The sequence below is a fragment of the Hylobates moloch genome, unplaced genomic scaffold, assembly GCF_009828535.3.
Source record: "Hylobates moloch isolate HMO894 unplaced genomic scaffold, HMol_V3 SCAFFOLD_2, whole genome shotgun sequence".
NCBI lineage: Eukaryota > Metazoa > Chordata > Mammalia > Primates > Hylobatidae > Hylobates > Hylobates moloch.
Genome location: NW_026652277.1, coordinates 52,859,318 through 52,873,204, shown reverse-complemented (window position 1 = coordinate 52,873,204; position 13,887 = coordinate 52,859,318).

Here is a 13,887-nt window from a genome sequence, read left to right as displayed (position 1 = left end):
GGGAAACATAGTCCGTGGTAGGTGATAAAACAGGCCCTCCACACAGCTCCCTTACTGTCACCAGCCTATCTTTTTACCATTTGTTAGAAGAAAATGATAGTCCATGCACATATTTTCATATCTGGACTGTTATAACCCTGATTCTCTTTTTTCAGAACAGCTCATTTTGTTCTAACCAACTCTGTTTCTAGATATGGTGACTGCAATTAGTTTTTTTGTAGTGAGCTTAAATACAACAAAAAGTTCTAATTAAAGGACCAGCTCTCAGGATATTGACATCCGAGGAGACAAGATTTCACAATCGTTTTGGTTTTGCCTGTATCCTCTCTTGCTTTCTACCCAGGACTCCTGTAATTACCATGCCATCTATTTAGTAATTTTATACTCATTTCATATCCTTCCTCCTAATGGTGATGTATCTTTGATAGTTTCCCTGGTGATCTTTGAGGCAAAGTTGGATGTGCCTTTTCTGATAGATAAAACGTGAAGGTATATTTGCCAGTTTCAACTGGGAGACAAAGATGAAGACTGAGCTTCAGTTTGGTTGCTTTTATTCACAGAAATAGAAAAAAGTAAACAAGTCATAATGATTATATTACAGTCTGGGAAATCTATGAAACCAGCAGGCTGCACATATTCCTTATAAAGTCAAGTTTCTCATGAAATATATTCTCATTTGGTTTTAAAAACAGGTACATATAAGGAGATGAGAAGAATGAGGCAGAGCGATGGATCACTGTCTCTCTCCCAGGACTTGATGCAGCTCCTCACTTACCGTGGAACCACAGAATGTACTGTCATTTCTAAATGCCTTGAGCCATTTTGGAACTTCCCACAGGAGTTAACTGTTGTTTGCAGGACCTATGGAGCAATGGTATGGTGGGGTACAGGAAGTGCTCTGCCTTCAGGAACATCGTCTCTACCACTTACTTTCAGTTCTCTTCTTTGCAGATGTGGTATTTATAGGATTTATCTTATAAAATTGTGCTAAAAATTTAAAATAAAGTATTTAAAATAATGCCTGGCACAGAGTCAGCATGAAATAATTTTTATAAGATTATCACTGTTTATTGACCTTGTAAAATTTATTTTATAATCACCAAAATGTTAATTGTATGTTCAGTATAGCTAATAATATAGGGAAGAAAAATTAAGGGGTATGTTTTTAGGACCTTCTGTGGTTGGCAAAAGATAAAAACAATACAGAGTTAGAGAAAAGAAAAAATGCATTTTTCTATCAACTGCTATTAGAAAGAAAAAAAAGAAAGAAGAAAAGAGGGAATAAAGGCGAGAAAAAATCAGCACTTGTCAATGGGAATTATTTTTAAAATTGTGCTTTTCTCATTATTTTGAGAAGAATGTATTGGATAAGAAGATTAGTTTTACATTAAAATGTTGATTCTTTTAAACAACAGTTATTTACAGATACCCAAGCTATTTAACATGATATTTGGTTCACTGCCTAGGAGGAATTCATAAAACTGTTTTGACAAAAGTGGTGGAAGAAAGTTAAATTCTAATTTTCTGGGCCATTAAAATTGTCTATGATGTCTTGTCTGCTTCCCATGCTTTTCCATGCATAGACCTGGCTAATAATATTAGCAATGTACTCCAGAGATTCAGTTACTTCCTTGGAGAGTGTCTGAAAACCTTCCCTATTCCCTGTGATTTATATTGTATTTCAGGGGCAAGTGTGTGTCGCTGTTCTTTTTGCCTTCATCTTTGGAGAGCTACACAATGCACTGCACAGTTTAGAGAATTTTTCCATAACTCCCAAATCTGTTCTTCAAGCAATATGCTGCAAGTATTTTTTTTTTTTATTTTTTGCCAACATTGCCTCTTTTTCTTCTTTTTCAAGAAGCAGTATTCCACATTTATCTGCATTGATTTCTAGCATTTGCCATCTTTTAGCCCAGGTACTTAAGTGATCCAACTTCTGTGTCTGACTACATAGTTCTTTTTTATTTACTGTTCTTTTGACTTTATTATCATCTGCAATATCAGGTAGCTCAGCTATGGTGCTTACCCTGTGGGTCACAGTTTAAAGTCAGTCTAACACATAACACAAATCTCTCTGGCTCTGGGAATTTTCTGATAATTTATGTAGATCTTAAAAAGACAAGATTGGGGATTTTATGTTGGTAGACCTCTGAAAATGTAGATTTAACTTTTCAGAAGATAATTTTTCCTGAATTTTAACTGTGGCCCTCTCCATAATCTTGTATGGCCAAAAAGTGGAACCCTTTTGATACTCCAATCTATAAAATAAGATCAATAACATTTATATTTTTTATTTACACAAATGCAGATACCTTAGAAAATATGAACCTCTCACATTGGCGTGTATTTTTTAAAATCAATTTCTAGCTGATATTAGCACTTCTAATCAAATGGGGATTTTGGTTAGAAGGCCTAGAAACCTTGGGAAAAAAAAGAGAAATTTTAGGGAGGAGCAAATTAGAGTGAAACTCTGTCTCAAAAAAAAAAAAAAAAAAAAAAAACTAAATTCTCTGATCATGGGTTAAATGGAGAAACTAAAAGAAAAGCTGGAGGGAATAGATGTTGTTGTACTTTATTACATAATGATTTCTGACATATGTTCAAATGGTGTCTTAATGAACAATGGGCAATATTGCACAAATAGCATCCCAGTCCAAAATCTCATCGGAGACAATGCAATTCCCTTCCAACTATGAACCTGTAAAATCAAAAGCAAGTTAGTTACTTCCTAAGTACAATAAGGGTACAGGCATTGGGTAAATACAGCCATTCCAAATGGGAGAAATTGGCCAAAACAAGGGGGCCAGAGGCCCCATACAACTCCAAAATCCAAAATTACTACCAGTAGAGTGGGACATTGCTGAAAAGATATCCCAAAATGTGAAAGTGACTTTGGAACTGGGTAACAGGCAAAAGTTGGAACAGTTTGAAAGGCTCAGAAGAAGATGAAAATGTGGAAAAGTTTGGAATTCCCTAGAGACTTGTTGAATGGCTTTGACCAAAATGCTGGTAATGATATGGACAATGAAATCCAGGCTGACGTGTTCACAGATGGAGATGAGGAACTTTTTGGGAACTGGAGCAAAAGACATTTTAGCAAAGAGACTGGTGGTGCATTTTGTCCCTGCCCTAGAGATTTGTGGAACTTTAAACTTGAGAGAGAAGATTTAGGGTACCTGGTAGAAGAAATTTCTAAGCAGCAAAGCATTCAAGAGGTAACCTGCGTGCTGTTAAAGGCATTCAGTTTCAAAAGGGAAACAGAGCATAAAGTTTGGAAAATTTGCAGCCTGATGATGCAATAGAAAAAAATCCCATTTTTTAAGCAGAAATTCAAGCCAGCTGTAAAATTTCCGTAAGTAACAAGGAGCCGAATGTGAATTGTCAAGACAATGGGGAAAATGTGTCCAGGACATGTCAGAAATCTTTGTGGCAGCCTCTTCCATCACAGGCCTGGAGGCCTAGGAGGAAAGAGTAGTTTCATGGGCCAGGCCCAGAGCCTTGCTGCTTTGTACATTCTCAGGACTTTGTGCCCTCCACTCTAGCTGTGACTAAATGGGGCCACTGTACACCTCAGGCCATTGCTTCAGAGGGTGCACAATCCTTGGCAGCTTACACGTGGTGTTGGGCCTGCAAGTGCACAGATGTCAAGAATCGAGGTTTGGGAACCTCCATCTAGATTTTGGAGGATGTAAGGAAATGCTTGGATGTCCAGGCAGAAGTTTACTGCATGGGGTGGAGCCCTTATAAAGAACCTCTGCTAGTGCAGTGTGGAAGAGAAATGTGGGGTTGGGAACCCCACAAAGAGTCTCCACTGGGGCACTGTCTAGTGAAGTTGTGAGAATAGGGCCACCATCCTTCAGACCCCAGAATGGTAGATCCATGAACAACTTGCACTATGCACCTGGAAAAGCCAAAGACATTCAACACTAACTATGAAAGCAGCCGGGAGGAGTCTGTACACTGCAAAGCCACAGAGGTGGAGCTGCCTAAGGCCATGGGAGCCCATCTCTTGCATCAGCATCACCTGGATGTGAGACATGGAGTCAAAGGAGATTATTTTGGAACTTTAAGGTTTAATGACTGCCTTATTGGATTTTGGACTTGCATGGGTCCTGTAGCTCCTTTATTTTGACCAATATTTCCCACTTGGAACAGGTGTATTTGCCCAATGTCTGTACCCCCGTTGTTTCAAGGGAGTAACTAAACTGTTTTCAATTTTGCAGGCTCATAAGCAGAAGGAACTTGCCTTGTCTCAGATGAGACTTTGGACTTGGACTTCTGGGTTAATGCTGAAGTGAGTTAAGACTTTGGGAGACTGCTGGAATGGTATGGTTGTGTTTTGAAATGTTAGAACATGAGATTTGGAAGGAGCCAGGGGCAGAATGATATGGCTTAGCTCTGTGTCCTCACCCAAATTTTGTCTTGATTTATAATCCAAATTGTAATCTCCACGTGTTGGGGGAGGGAGCTTGTGGAAGGTGATTAGATCATGGGGGCAGTTCCCTCATTCTGTTCTCATAACAGTGAGTGATTTTTCATGAGCTCTCATAGTTTTGTAAGGAATTTCTCCCCCATTCACTCAACACTTCTCTTTCCTGCCACCATGTGAAGAAGGACATGTTTGCTTCCCCTTCCACCATACTTCTAAGTTTCCTGAGGCTTCTCCAGCCATGCAAAGCTGTGAGTCAATTAAACCTCTTTTCTTTATAAATTACCTAGTCTCTAGTATTTCTTCGTAGTAGTGTGAGAACAGACTAATACAATGATCAAATCAGGGTACTTAATACACCCATCACTTTGAACATTTATCATTTCTTTGTGTTGTGAACAGTCACAACTTCTCTTCCAGCTTGTTGAAAATACACAGTGTATTGTTTTGAACCCTATTAACCCTACATTGCTACAGAACAACAGAACTTATTCCTCCTGTCTAGCTGTTAACTTTTTAGCTGTTAATCAACTTCTCTCTATCCTCCTCTCCTCCTTATCCTTTTAGCCTCTAATAACTACAATCCAATATCTGCATCTATAAGGTCTATGAGTTCAACATTTTTAAAGCTCCTATACATGAATGAGAACATGCAGTATTTATCTTTCTATGCCTGAATTATTTCACTTAACAGAATGTCCTCTAGACTCATCCATGTTGCTGCAAATGACAGGATTTCATTCCTATTATAACTGATCAGTATTTCATTTTGTATATGTACAGCATTATCTTCATTCATCTATTGATAAACATTTAGGCTGATTTAATATCTTGGCTATTGTGAATAGAAATACAATAAATATGGGAGTGCAGATATCTCTTCAATATGCCGATTTCTTTTCCCTTGAATAAATACCCAGTAGTAAGATTGATAAATCATATGGCAGTTTTATTTTTAGTTTTCTTTAGAAACCTCCATACTCTTCCATAATGGCTGTGCTAATTTATATTTCTACCAACAATGTGTGAGTTCCCTTTTCTCCAAATCCTTTGCAGGATTTCTTATTTTTTCTTTTTGATGATTTCCATTCTAATGGGAGTCAGATGATATCTTATTGTAGTTTTGATTTGCTTTTTCCTGATGATTGGTGAGGATGAGCATTTTTTTCATATACTTGGTGACCATTTGTATGTCTTCTTTTGAGAAATCTCCATTCAGATGCTTTGCCCTTTTTTTTTCATCAAATTTGTTGCCTAATCTGTTTCCTTATATTCCCCCTCTCAAGAAATATCACACGTATTTGCAAGGTCACTGTCATCATTATTTAAAAAGTAACTGAGGGCTAACTCATTTTATGATGAGTTAGGAGAGAGTCCCCCCTTTTCAATGGTTTTGAATAGTTTCAGAAAGAATGGTACTAGCTCCTCTTTGTATTTCTGATCAAATTCAGCTGTTAATCTGCCTGGTGTTTGGCTTTTTTGGTTGGTAGGCTATTAATTACTTCCTCAATTTCAGAGCTTGTTATTGGTTTATTCAGGGATTCCACTTCTTCCTGGTTTAGTCTTGGGAGGGTGTATGCATTCAGGAATTTATCCATTTCTCTTAAATTTTCTAGTTTATTTGCGTATAGGTGTTTATAGTATTCTCTGATGGTAGCTTGTATTTCTGTGGTGTCAGTGGTGATATTCCCTTTACCATTTTTTACTGTATCTATTTGATTCTTCTCTCTCTACTCCTTCATTAGTCTAGCTAGCAATCTATTTTGTTAATGTTTTAAAAAAACCAGCTCCTGGATTCATTGACTTTTTGGAGAGTTTTTCATATCTCTTTCTCCTTCAATTCTTCTTTGAGTTTAGTTATTTCTTGTCTTCTGATAGCTTTTGGATTAGTTTGCTCTTGCCTCTCTAACTCTTTCAATTGTGATGTTAGGGTGTAGATTTGAGATCTTTCTAGCTTTCTGATGTGGGCATGTAGTGCTAAAAATTTCCTGCTTAACGCTGCTTTAGCTGTGTCCCAGAGATTCTGGTATGTTGTCTCTTTGTTCCTATTGGTTTCAAAGAACTTCTTAATTTCTGCTTTAATTTCATTATTTACCCAGAGTCATTCAGGAGCAGGTTGTTCCATTTCCATGAGATTATGTGGTTTTGAGTGAGTTTCTTAATCTTGAGTTCTCATTTGATTGCACTGTGGTCTGAGAAACTGTTATGATTTCCATTCTTTTGTATTGCTGAGAAGTGTTTTACTTCCAATTATGTGGTCGATTTTAGAATAAGTGCCATGTGGTACCAAGCAGAATATATATTCTGCGATTTGGGGTAGATAGTTCTGTAGACGTTTACTAGGTCCATTTAATCCAGAGCTGAGTTCAAGTCCTGGATATCCTTGTTAGTTTTCTGTCTCAGTGATCTGTCTAATACTGACAGTGGGGTGTTAAGGTCTCCCACTATTATTGTGTGGGAGTCTAAGTCTCTTTGTAGGTCTCTAAGAACTCACTTTTGGAATCTGGGTGCTCCTGTATTGGGTGTGTATATATTTAGAATATGAAGCTCTTGTTGAATTGTTCCCTTTAACATTGTGTGAGGCCGGTCTTTTTGTTTTTTTATCTTTTTAGTTTAAAACCTGTTTTGTCAGAGACTATGATTGCAACCCCTGCTTTTTTTGCTTTCCATTTGCTTGGTAAATTTTCCTTCATCCTTTTATTTTCAGCCTGTGTGTGCCTTTGCACATAAGATGGGTGTCCTGAATATAGCACAATGGGTCTTGACTCCTTATTCAATTTACCAGTCTGTGTATTTTAATTGGAGGACTTAGGTTATTTACATTTAAAGTTAGCATTGTTATGTGTGAATTTGATCCTTTCATGATGATGCTATTCATCCTGATACCAAAACTGGGAAGATACACAACAAAAAAAGAAAACTTTAGACCAATATCACTGATGAGCATCGATGCAAAAATACTCAATAAAATACTGGCAAACTGAACCCAGCATCACATCAAAAAACTTATCCACCACGATCACGTTGGTTTCATTCCTGGGATGTAAGGCTGGTTCAAAATACATGAATCAATAAATGTAGTCTATCACATAGACAGAACCACAGACAAAAACCACATGATTGTCTCAATAGATGCAGAAAAGGCCTTTGATAAAATTCAACATCCCTTCATATTAAAAACTCTCAATAAACTAGGTATTGATGGACCATATCTCAAAATAATAAGAGCTATTTATGACAAATCCATAGCCAATATCATATTGAATGGAAAAAGCTGGATGCATTCCCTTTGAAAACTGGTACAAGACAAGGATGCCCTCTCTCACCACTCCTATTCAACATATTGGAAGTTCTTACTAAGGCAATCAGGCAAAAGAAAGAAATAAAGGGTATTGAAATAGGAAAAGAGGAAGTCAAGTTGCCTCTGTTTGTAGACAACATGATTTTGTATTTAGAAAACCCCATCATCTCAGCCAAAAAATTTCTTAAACCAATAAGCAACTTCACCAAAGTCTCAGGATACAAAATCAATGTGCAAAAATCAAACATTCTTTTATACCAACAATAGGCAAGCAGTGAGCCAAATCATGAATGAACTCCCATTTACAATTGCTACAAACATAATAAAATACCTAGGATTACAGCTAACAAGGGATGTGAAGGACCTCTTCAAGGAGAACTACAAACCACTGCTCAAGGAAATAATAGAAAACACAAATGGAAAAACAGTCCATCCTTATGTCTAGGAAGGATCAATATTGTGAAAATGGCCATACTGCCCAAAGTAATTCATACATTCAATGCTATTCCCATCAAACTAACATTAACATTCTTCACAGAATTAGAAAAAACTATTTTAAATTTCATATGGAATCAAAGAAGACCTCATATACCCAAGACAATCCTAAGCAAAAAAAACAAAGCTGGAGGCATCACACTGCCTGACTTCAAACTATACTACAAGACTACAGTAACCAAAACAGCATGGCACTTGTACCAAAACAAATGTATAGACCAATGGAGAAGAACAGAGGCCTCATAAATAACACTATACATCTACAACCATCTGATCTTCAACAAACCTGACAAAAACAACAATGGGGAAAGGATCTCCTATTCAGTAAATGGTGCTCGGAAAACTGGCTAGCCATATGCAGAAAACTGAAACTGGACCCCTTCCTTATACAAAAATTAACTCAAGATGGATTAAAGACTCAAATGTAAAACCCAAAACCATAAAAACCCTAGAATAAAACCTAAGCAATACCATTCAGGACATAGGCACGAGCAAAGATTTCATGACAAAAATCCCAAAAGCAAATGCAACAGAAGCCAGAATTACCAAATGGGATCCAATTAAACCAAAGAGCTTCTGCACAGCAAAAGAAACTATCATCAGAGTGAACAGGCAACCTAAAGAATGGGAGAAAATTTTTTCAATCTACCTATCTGAAAAAAGTCTAATATGCAGAATTTGCAAGGAACTTAAACATATTTACAAGAAGAAAACAAACAACCCCATCAAAAAGTGGGCAAGGGATATAAACAGACACTTCTCAAAAGAAGACATTTATGCAGCCAACAAACATATTTTAAAAAGTTCATCACTGATCATCAGAGAAATGCAAAGCAAAACCACAAAGAGATACCATCTCACACCAGTCAGAATGGCAATTAAAAAGTCAGGAAAACAATAGATGTTGGCAAGGTTGTGGAGAAATAGGAATGCTTTTACCCTGTTGTTGGGAATGCAAATTAGTTCAACCATTGTGGAAGACAGTATGGTAATTCCTCAAGGATCTAGAACAAGAAATACCATTTGACCCAGCAACCCCATTACTGGGTATCTACCCAAAGGAATATAAATCATTCTACCACAAGGACACATGCACACATATGTTTATTGGAGCACAATAGCAAAGACATGGAACCAACCGAAATGCCCATCAATGATAGACTGGATAAAGAAAATGTGGTACATAAACACCATGGAATACTATGCAGCCATACAAAGGAATGAGATAACGTCTTTTTCATGGACATAAATGAAGCTGGAAGCCATCATCCTCAGGAAACTAACACAGGAACAGAAAACCAAACACCACATGTTCTCACTCATAAGTGGGAATTGAACATTTAGAACAGAGAGGGGAACAACACACACCAGGGACTGTTGGGGGTAGGTTTGAGGAGAGGGAACTTAGAGGATGGATCTATAGGTGCAACAAACCACCATGGCAAACGTATACCTGTGTAACATACCTGAACGTTCTGCACATGTATCTTGTTGGGTTTTTTTTAGAAGAAATAAAGAAAAAGAATTAATTGATAGGCAGGTTAAAGATTTTAAATTACAAAAATGGATTTGTTTATCATCTTTGAAGAGCACTCATTTTGTGGGGTAAAGTTACTTAATAAAACTTTTATTTAGAATAATAATTACTGGACTTTACTATTTGGAGAACTCACAATTTAGAAAAACATTTTTACTATTACATTTTTGCTATTTTTCTCATATATTTAATCTTCAGTTTATACACATAGATCTGATACTGCCTCTTTAAATATACGGCAACTATTCACTTAGAACTATTTATCTGTTTATGGCAGTGTTTATCTGTCAGTCAGTCAGCTACTGTTTATTGAGGGCCCACAGAGTATGTGCATGCTTGTGAACATCAATCTTGCAGATTATTTAATTTTGAAAAATGGCACTTATAAATCCTTGCAGACTAACTTTATACTGAAGATAATATTGTTTCCCAAAACCTACTCTTTGTAAATGCTATTGTAACTGAGTCTTTTGGCCTCCAATATATTAATCACATGTACTTTGTATGAATCTCATGAGAGTGAACCAATTGCATGATTAAATTTAATTGCATGATTAAAATTTTGTTGTTAATACTCCTAATGTTTTGGTCTGTAACAAGATCACTCCTCTTGCTGGGTTTGTGTTGTGAGCCTATGAATTGCTTGCTTTAGAAATACTCATATTCCAGATATTAGAATGAGAATGAGATGTAGCCTAGAAACAGCTATCTGTGATTCTTAAAGCTGTAACATTGGAATAGTCATTTAGGCTCACCAGACTTCAGTGTCCTTTTGTCAGGAATGTTAGTAATAATCATTATATTAACAATGAATGACAGATGACAGATATTTGTTGAATACTTACTTTGTTTCATTTTCTTTGCTAAGAGATTCAGATAGATTATTTTGAATTTTATAATAAACTTCAATTACAGCACCACTATCATCTCCACACTTCTTCCCATCCACAAGCCCAACCTAAAACATTTCAATGACTTCTTATTGCCAGGATAAAAACTAAAGTCTTTCACACAGCCTACATATTTCTATATCACTGACAGTTTGCCACTTCTGCTAACTCTTCAATTCTCTGCACATCAGACACATTAGGCTTGCCTTTCTTTTTCTTTCTTTCTTTTCTTTCTTTCTTTCTTTCTTTCTTTCTTTCTTTCTTTCTCTTTCTCTTTCTTTCTTTTTTCTTTCTTTTTCTTTCTTTCTTTCTTCTTTGTTTTTCCTCTTTTCTTCTTTTCCCTAAACACATCTTCCTTCATTCCTTTCTTCCTTCCTTCCTTTCCTTCCTTCTTTCTTTCTCTTTCTTTCTTTCTTTTCTTTCTTTCTTTTTCTTTCTTTTTTCTTTTTCTTTCTTTCTTTTTTCTTTCTTTCTCCCTTCCTTCCTTCCTTCCTTCCTTCCTTCCTTCCTTCCTTCCTTTTATTCTTTTCCCTAAACACACCATATTTATTCTCCTGCCACTGAAGATATTGAGGAGGAATATTTGCAACCTACACAAGAAAAGTTCTGTATAATTAGATAAAAGAAGCTCTTTAAATCAAACAGGAAACAACTATTATTTACATAGAAAAAAATTAGCAGATCACTACAAAGAGACAATTTATACAATAAGTAACACTAGTGAGAATAAACATGAAAATACTCAATTTCACTGGTTTTCAGCAAAATGCAAGTTGAAAAGAGATAGATTTTTTTTTCCTGTTGAGTCTTCCTAGCATTGACAGAGACAGGCAGGACAAGAAAATTCTTATATCTTTCTTGTACACTTTTATACATACATACTAAGATGCCAGTGGTATGTCTTGCAGCATTATTTATACATCATGAGGAGGTTCTACACCATTCATCTCTATGTAATATATATAAACACAAGAAAGAATCTGTGGATAACAGAATATTGATATATTGTTTCAAAGAACACTTGACATTACAGAGAAACTGTAAGATGAAGACAACTCCAATATTTCAAATTTTTTATTGTGCTGGTGAAATACATAAGACCATATTTGCAATAAAGGTAGAAACGAGCAAATGTCACAACAGTGTTTCAACCAAAACACTTGAAAAATTCTGCCCTCCAAAGAAAAATATCAGATTGAATGCCATGTGTTCACCACTTAGAAACAAGAGTACATGATGCATTTGATGAGCTGATATGCCACCTGCAACTGCTTGTCAAAAACGGAAGTATGTACAGCTTGTAAATAGCATCATTCAAACTAGGATTGTAGAAAACATTTAAATGTAAATCATGAGGAAAAAATATAACTATTTTATAAGTCAGTTAACCCTGATCATTTTTTCTACTTTTACTTTGAAATAATTATAGGCTTACAAGAAGTTGCAAAAATAGTACAGAAAGGTTCTATGTATCATTCACCTAGTTCTTCCCATTTCTTATGTAACTACAGAACAATATCACACCCAGAAAATTGATATTGTTATAATGTGTATACATAGCTCTATGTCATTTTATTACGTGTAGATCTGTGCAATAAACATCAAGATACAGAGCTATCCCATTACCACTGAAATCTTCATGCTAATGTTTATAGCCATTCTCCCTCTCTCTTTCTTCTCATCTCTAAATCCTAACAACTGCTAATCTCTTCACCATCTCTATAACTTTGTCATATTGATTTACTCAATTATTTTTATCTTTAGTTTTTATGCATTTGCAAATGTGAATTTTTAAGTAATGACACTTTTATAAATATTTCAGAAATAAACATCACAGCTCTCAAATCTTATCAGAGATTCAGTCAATGTTCAGTGAATATGGATGTGTCTTAATTTTGGTAATTCTAAACCAATGAGTTAATTCAATATACCAGATAAAGTATTGACAGTGGCAACTGCAGTACTAACTAGTATTTGTTCTCTATTTCAGTAAGAAAACCTTCTTTTTAAAAAATCGGTTGATATAACCTTTATAATGAATGGAATCTAATATACCTTATCTACTGATAAGGCTTGGATGTTTTGTCTCCTCCAAATCTTACGTTGAAATGTGACCTCCAATGTTGGAGGTGGGCCTCGTGGGAGGTGTTTGGGTCATGGGGGAGAATCTCTCATTAATGGCTTGGTGCTGTCCTCACGGTAACGAGTATGTTCTCACACTATGAGTTTCTGCAAATCTGGTTGTTTAAAAGAGTCTGGCACCTCCTCCTTCTCTCTCTCTTACTCCCACTCTCGCCATGTCACACATTGGTTCCTCTTTGCCTTCTGCAATCAGTGAAAACTTCTTGAAGGCCTCACCAGAAGCAGGTGCCAGCACTATGCTTTGTAGACAGCCTGCAGAACCATAAGCCAGATAAACTTCTTTTCTTTATAAGTTGCCCAGTCTCAGGTATTCCTTTATAGCAATGCAGAATGAACTAACACATCTATTAATCTATTTCCTCCAAAAAGTAGCCATTCATACATGCAAATAAAACTGTATTTAGAAACCACTAGAAACCTAATACTGTGTTAATATTGTGTGAAGAAACTTCTAGCTTTTTTTGGCACAGTGTTGAACTAAAGTTTAATTCAGTGCATTCTATACACACTAGACTACCTTCTCTCTCTCTCTCTTTTTTTTTTTTTGACTTCTAGCTATTTTTTAAGACATGGGATTTTGCTCTGTCACTGAGGCTGGGGTGCAGTGGCATGATCATAGTTCATGCACCTCCAACTCCTGGGCTCAAGAGATCCCTCCTGAGCCTCCCGAGTAGCTGAGACCACAGCCATGCACCACTATGCCCAAATAATTTTTATGTTATTTTTTCTAAAGATGGGGTCTTGCTATATTGCTCAGGCTAGTTTCATACTCCTGGCACCAAGCGATCCTCCCATCTTGGCTTCCCAAACTGCTGAGATTACAGGTGCAAGCCTTCACGCCCAGCCAATCCAGCTCTGAAGAACTTAAAATACAGATAAAGATTAAGTTATTTTAAAATATTTTATTGTTATAATTTGCTCATTTATTGACAAATGAATGGCTACTATCCGGGAATCTGCCCTGATATTCACGTAGGTTCTTTTCTATTTTCCCTAAACGTTGGCCGGCTTGAGAAATAAAGGGACAGAGTACAAAAGAGATAAATTTTAAAGCTGGGCGTCTGGGGGAGACATCACATGTTGGTAGGTTCCG